This window comes from Mixophyes fleayi, chromosome 2 (genome assembly GCF_038048845.1).
Source record: "Mixophyes fleayi isolate aMixFle1 chromosome 2, aMixFle1.hap1, whole genome shotgun sequence".
Taxonomy (NCBI): domain Eukaryota; kingdom Metazoa; phylum Chordata; class Amphibia; order Anura; family Limnodynastidae; genus Mixophyes; species Mixophyes fleayi.
The window spans coordinates 196154670-196162211 of NC_134403.1; positions in this window are offsets into that span (position 1 = coordinate 196154670).

Sequence of the window (7542 nt, forward strand, 5' to 3'; positions counted from 1 at the left end):
AAATCCTTTGAGTCTCAAGCACTGATTGATTCTGGAGCAGCAGGAAATTTCATTTCTAAATCCCTAGTGAATCAATGGTCCCTACCAGTGATTACTTTGAAAACACCGATTACTGTGACTGCTATAGATGGATCACGTCTCATCAATGGTCTCATCACTCAGAGTACGTCTCCAGTAACGCTTCAGATTGGTGTGCTACACCATGAAGAGATTTCGTTTTTAATTCTTCCTGTTATGACAAGTCCGATTGTCTTAGGCCTTCCATGGCTTCAATGTCATTCTCCCCAGATTGACTGGCGCACTACTCAAGTTACGTCTTGGGGAGCTGAATGTCATCATCGTTGTCTTTCTCAAGTCATTCCTCTAAAAATACAGCAATCTTCCATCTCATCTTCTTCCCCGGGACTTCCTCCTCAGTATGCTTCATTTGCCGATGTTTTTGATAAAGCTCAGTCTGAACGTCTTCCTCCTCATCGTTCATGGGATTGTCCGATCGACCTTCTTCCTGGCAAGACTCCTCCTAGGGGTCGGGTGTATCCACTTTCGTTACCTGAAACTCAAGCTACATCTGATTACATCCAAGAGAATCTCCAGCGAGGGTTTATTCGACCTTCCACCTCTCCCGCTGGAGCCGGGTTCTTCTTCGTAAAAAAGAAGGATGGATCACTACGCCCCTGCATAGATTTTCGTGGACTCAATGCCATTACTATTAAAAATCGGTATCCCATTCCGTTGATCACTGAGTTATTTGATCGCATCAAGGGAGCTCGGATCTTTACCAAGTTGGATCTTCGTGGTGCCTATAATTTAATTAGAATCCGGCCCGGTGACGAATGGAAGACAGCGTTCAACACCAGAGATGGGCATTATGAATATCTAGTAATGCCTTTCGGGTTGTGTAATGCCCCCGCTGTTTTCCAGGGCTTCGTTAATGAGATCTTTCGGGACTTGTGATATGTATGTGTCGTTGTCTACCTGGACGACATATTGATCTTTTCACAGGACCTGCCTTCTCGTCACCAACATGTGGCAGAGGTCCTTTCCAGACTCCGGAAAAATTCATTATTCTGCAAACTAGAAAAATGTTCATTCGAGTTGCCCCAGATTCCATTTTTGGGGTATATTGTTTCCGGAGTTGGCCTACAAATGGATCCAGAAAAGGTGAATGCTGTATTACATTGGCCCCAGCCAACTACTCTTCGTGCTATCCAGCGTTTTTTAGGTTTTGCCAATTACTATAGACGATTCATTCAAGACTTCTCGTCCATTGCATCTCCTATTGTGGCCCTGACTCGTAAAGGGGCCAATACGAAGCAATGGTCATCCGAGGCCCTCCAAGCCTTTCAATTTCTTAAAGAGTCCTTCTCCTCTGCTCCCATTCTTCGACAGCCTGATGTGACACTTCCCTTCTTCCTAGAAGTAGATGCCTCTAATGTTGGCTTAGGAGCCATTCTCTCCCAACGATCGGAGCAACAAAAATTCCATCCTTGTGCCTTTTACTCTCGGGGTCTCCTGCCTGCGGAGAAAAATTACACTATCGGGGACAAGGAGTTGCTGGCTATCAAAGTTGCATTAGAGGAGTGGAGATACTTATTGGAAGGAGCTCGTCACCCTGTGACGATTTTCACGGATCATAAGAACTTGTCATACCTACAGTCTGCCCAATGCTTGAATCCTCGTCAAGCAAGATGGTCTCTTTTCTTTTCCCGTTTCGAATTAATCATAACCTTCAAACCAGCTGCCAAGAACAAGAAAGCTGACGCTCTATCCCGAGCTTTTGTGACGTCCTCTGACGTTGAAGAGGTTCCCAACCATTCTATATTAGACCCCAAATGTATCTCGCTGGCTGCTTCTTCGACTAAAGTGCTACCATTTGGGAAGACCCTCGTGCCTCCTACTCTTAGGAGGAAAATCCTTTCGTGGTTCCATTCTTCTCGTTTTTCTGGACATGCTGGTGAACGCAAGACCTTTGAGATCCTCTCTCGAAGTTACTGGTGGCCCTCGATGAGGAGAGATGTCAAAGAGTTTGTAGCTGCTTGTGAATTGTGTTCTCAGTTTAAATCCTCCCGCAGAACTCCAGCGGGGTTGCTGCAACCACTACCCATTCTGTCCAAGCCCTGGACCCATATTAGTATGGACTTTGTTACTGATCTGCCACCTAGTAAAAATTGTAATACTATTTGGGTAGTGGTAGACAGATTTTCGAAGATGGCTCATTTTGTCCCTTTGTCTGGTTTGCCTTCCTCGTCTACTCTGGCTGAACATTTCGTCAAGGAAATCTTTCGTATTCATGGATGTCCGTCTGAGATTGTGTCAGATAGAGGAGTACAATTCGTTTCCAGATTCTGCTGGGCCCTTTGTAAAACCTTGGGCATACGATTAGCACTCTCATCTTCCTACCATCCTCAATCAAACGGACAAACTGAACGGGTCAATCAAGATCTCGAGACCTTTATAAGGATGTTCTCATCAGCCAATCAAGACAACTGGGTAGAATTGCTTCCTTGGGCTGAATTCGCTCATAACAACATGTACCATGAGTCATCTTCCAAAACTCCATTCTTTGTGGTTTACGGTCACCATCCGTCTTTTCCGGAATTTCCTGCCCTCCCTCCCACCCAAGTTCCTGCTGTAGAGACTGTTTGTCAGACCTTCAAAAATATTTGGTCTCAGGTCAAAACCTGTTTAAAGAAGACATCTGCCAAATATAAGTCTTTCGCAGATAAGAAGAGGCGGGCTATTCCACCACTGAAAATTGGAGATCGTGTCTGGTTATCTACCAAAAATATTTGTTTGAAGGTCCCATCTATGAAATTCGCTCCCCGTTTTATTGGTCCATATAGGATCATTCAAGTGATAAATCCAGTTTGTTTCAAACTTCTACTTCCTAAGAACCTTCGTATTTCCAACGCCTTCCATGTGTCCTTGCTTAAACCTCTCATCATCAACCGTTTCTCGGCTCCTCCTTCAGCACCTCAGCCAGTTCAAGTTCATCAGGAGGAAGATTTCGAGATTACTCATGTATTGGATGCAAAAATTTCGCGAGGAGTTCTCCGTTTCCTCGTTCATTGGAAGGGCTTTGGTCCTGAGGAGCGTTCATGGATCAAAGCTGAAGATCTCAACGCCCCAGCTCTTCTTAAGAAGTTTTATTCCAAAAATCCGGACAAGCCCGGTTCCAGGTGTTCTGTGCCCACCTTTAAAAGGGGGGGTACTGTCACTCACCAGACTGTGAGTACTTCTTCCCGTGTGTTTAGGAACCGTGGCCGTCCACCATCCTGAGGGTCTGCGCATGTGCAGCCCTTTCAAACCTTCAGTTCATGTTCCTTTTAGTTAATTGGCTGATCAGGCAACACTCCCTATATTAAGCACCTGAGTTCCATACCTCGTGGCCTGATCTTGGAGTCTCATTCCCCATGAGCCTCTGAAGGTGTTCCTGTGTTTCCTCGTGTATTCAGCGCTGCTGATTCCTGTGGTTTCCAGACCACTTCAACCCTCCTGTGGTTTCCAGACCACTTCAACTCTCCTGTGTTTCATCGTGACTGTCTAGCTGATTCCTATCCGCTGCCTCCGTGCACTACAGTCTTCAGACCACTTCAACCCTCCTGTGTTTCATCGTGACTGTTTAGCTGATTCCTATCCGCTGCCTCCGTGCACTACAGTCTTCAGACTACTTCAACCCTCCTGTGTTTCATCGTGACTGTTTAGCCGATTCCTATCCGCTGCCTCCGTGCACTACAGTCTTCAGACCACTTCAACCCTCCTGTGTTTCATTGTGACTGTTTAGCTGATTCCTATCCGCTGCCTCCGTGCGCTACAGTCTTCAGCTCACCTCAACTCTCCTGTGTTTCCTCGAGACTGCACCAGCTGATTCCTATCCGCTGCTCTCCGTGATCAACAGTTCCAGCTCAGCTCTACTCTCCCGTGTTTCATCGTGGCTGCACCTGCTGGTTTCTATCCGCTGCCTCCGTGTGCCTGCAGAGTCCTGCTGGCTGCTACTCCTCAGTTCTACTCATGTCTGCAGCAGCTGATCCGCTCCCCGTGCTTCTCAGTGTTCCCTGCTGGTATCTACTCGCCAGTCTGCATCGGATCTACGCCTTGCTGCTTCCATCTCGGCTAGACCATCGCTACTCTTCAGGGTCCTCCAGGAGTCCAGTTCTACATATTACTGCTTCCTGAGTATTTGTGCTATCCCTGCTGGTCTACCTACCTGTGCGCTGCACCTACTTGATTACCGCTTCACCCTCCAGGGACTTCGCATCCTGCCGGCCTCCAGCCGTTCAGGTATCTCTGCACTCCTGTCTGACAGCCTGCTCCTGAACCACGGTATGCATACTTCTCATTGACTGTGCTGGTGTATTGCATATCTTGCTGGACTGAGTTGTTCTCCTCTGGAGCTTACTATCCGCTGAGACTTTTGCCATCATTGACTGTGTTATCTTTTGCCCGGATAGTTTCTGTGACTTTGTATTATTGCAGTGCTGTTCAGTCATTACTATATTGTGCATGTCATTGTGGATCAAGTTCAAGGTGCCCGTGTATCCTCTGTATTGCAGTCTCTCCCCGTGCTCCTCCTCACATATATATTCAGTGGTACAACTTGCTAGAGGCAGACCACTGATCCCTGTTTCCTGTGTCACCTGTTCCAGTGTCCTCTCACATAGCAGTGGTACAACTTGCTAACGCAGACCACTGACTCCCCGGATACTTTCACCTGGATTCCATTCCTCCACCCAGACAGCGGTACAACTTGCTAAACGCAGACCGCTGACTCTCATCACCTCCTCGTTTCTGTTGGACATTCCTCCTCACTATAGCAGTGGTACAACTTGCTACCGCAGAGCACTGTCTACCCTCACGTGTCCTTTGTCCATTCAGTTCCTCGTGTATTACTACATATATATTACCAGTGCTGCTAGTCATAGACTTTCCTGAGCATCTCTATCATCTGCTGTCTCCTGTTCCGTGATCACCCGCTACCAGAGTACCATATTACCATCTATACTGCTCTGGTAAGCTTATCACCTGGTGATCCCTGGGTAAAGACTCCTAGTGCCCGTGACAGTAAGATCAGGCCATGACAGACCCAGACACGGAACCTACAGCTAAAGAGATGCTGCAGCATCTGGTCACCCATGTGGAGCAACAGGATGCTCGCCAACAGCTGTTACTTCAATGTTACCAGTCGTTAGCCTCCCAAGGAACATCTGGACAGACCGTTACAGCTAACGTTGAAGCTCCTGTGCTTTCCTCCGTTTCCCCAGTGCCATCCCAGGTGTCTACGGCTTCCACGCTTCACCTGCCTACTCCGTCAAAATACGATGGAGACCCCAAAACTTGTAGGGGTTTTCTCAACCAATGCTCAGTTCATTTTGAGCTCCAACCTCAAAATTTTTCTACCCATCGTTCCAGAGTGGCCTATCTTATCTCATTGTTTTCTGGACAAGCTCTGGCTTGGGCTTCCCCTCTGTGGGAGAGAAACGATCCTGTATTACAAGATAGTGCCAAATTCATTTCTATGTTCCGAAGTGTGTTCGATGAACCAGGTCGTGTGACCTCCGCTGCTTCCAGCATTCTTCGTTTACGTCAGGGTTCTCATACAGTAGGCCAGTACGTCATTCAATTTAGGATATTAGCCTCTGAACTTCAGTGGAACACTGAAGCATTAATTGCCGCCTTCTGGCAGGGGCTCTCCGATAAAATTAAAGATGCACTGACTAGCCAAGAGCTTCCTACGTCATTAGAAGATTTGATTTCTCTTTGCCATCGTGTAGACATGAGGTTTTGTGAAAGGGAATCTGAGAAAACAGCTTCAGTTAAAACACCTCTTCGCTCAACCCCTCAATTTCGTCCAGCTTCACCTTCTGTGATCCCCATGGAGATAGGACGTTCCAAATTAACTTCAGAGGAGAAGAACCGAAGAGTAAAGAATAGACTTTGTATCTATTGTGCTGATTCCACACATATGCTCAGTTCTTGCCCTAAGAAATCGGGAAATGCCAGGCCCTAACTAGTTCTGGAGAGGTGAAGTTAGGGTCCCTGGAGTCCTCTCCATCTTCTACGAAATTAAAAGTCTGCGCTTTTGATGTTACGATTTCCTTTGCTACCAAATCCTTTGAGTCTCAAGCACTGATTGATTCTGGAGCAGCAGGAAATTTCATTTCTAAATCCCTAGTGAATCAATGGTCCCTACCAGTGATTACTTTGAAAACACCGATTACTGTGACTGCTATAGATGGATCACGTCTCATCAATGGTCTCATCACTCAGAGTACGTCTCCAGTAACGCTTCAGATTGGTGTGCTACACCATGAAGAGATTTCGTTTTTAATTCTTCCTGTTATGACAAGTCCGATTGTCTTAGGCCTTCCATGGCTTCAATGTCATTCTCCCCAGATTGACTGGCGCACTACTCAAGTTACGTCTTGGGGAGCTGAATGTCATCATCGTTGTCTTTCTCAAGTCATTCCTCTAAAAATACAGCAATCTTCCATCTCATCTTCTTCCCCGGGACTTCCTCCTCAGTATGCTTCATTTGCCGATGTTTTTGATAAAGCTCAGTCTGAACGTCTTCCTCCTCATCGTTCATGGGATTGTCCGATCGACCTTCTTCCTGGCAAGACTCCTCCTAGGGGTCGGGTGTATCCACTTTCGTTACCTGAAACTCAAGCTACATCTGATTACATCCAAGAGAATCTCCAGCGAGGGTTTATTCGACCTTCCACCTCTCCCGCTGGAGCCGGGTTCTTCTTCGTAAAAAAGAAGGATGGATCACTACGCCCCTGCATAGATTTTCGTGGACTCAATGCCATTACTATTAAAAATCGGTATCCCATTCCGTTGATCACTGAGTTATTTGATCGCATCAAGGGAGCTCGGATCTTTACCAAGTTGGATCTTCGTGGTGCCTATAATTTAATTAGAATCCGGCCCGGTGACGAATGGAAGACAGCGTTCAACACCAGAGATGGGCATTATGAATATCTAGTAATGCCTTTCGGGTTGTGTAATGCCCCCGCTGTTTTCCAGGGCTTCGTTAATGAGATCTTTCGGGACTTGTGATATGTATGTGTCGTTGTCTACCTGGACGACATATTGATCTTTTCACAGGACCTGCCTTCTCGTCACCAACATGTGGCAGAGGTCCTTTCCAGACTCCGGAAAAATTCATTATTCTGCAAACTAGAAAAATGTTCATTCGAGTTGCCCCAGATTCCATTTTTGGGGTATATTGTTTCCGGAGTTGGCCTACAAATGGATCCAGAAAAGGTGAATGCTGTATTACATTGGCCCCAGCCAACTACTCTTCGTGCTATCCAGCGTTTTTTAGGTTTTGCCAATTACTATAGACGATTCATTCAAGACTTCTCGTCCATTGCATCTCCTATTGTGGCCCTGACTCGTTAAGGGGCCAATACGAAGCAATGGTCATCCGAGGCCCTCCAAGCCTTTCAATTTCTTAAAGAGTCCTTCTCCTCTGCTCCCATTCTTCGACAGCCTGATGTGACACTTCCCTTCTTCCTAGAAGTAGATGCCTCTAATGTT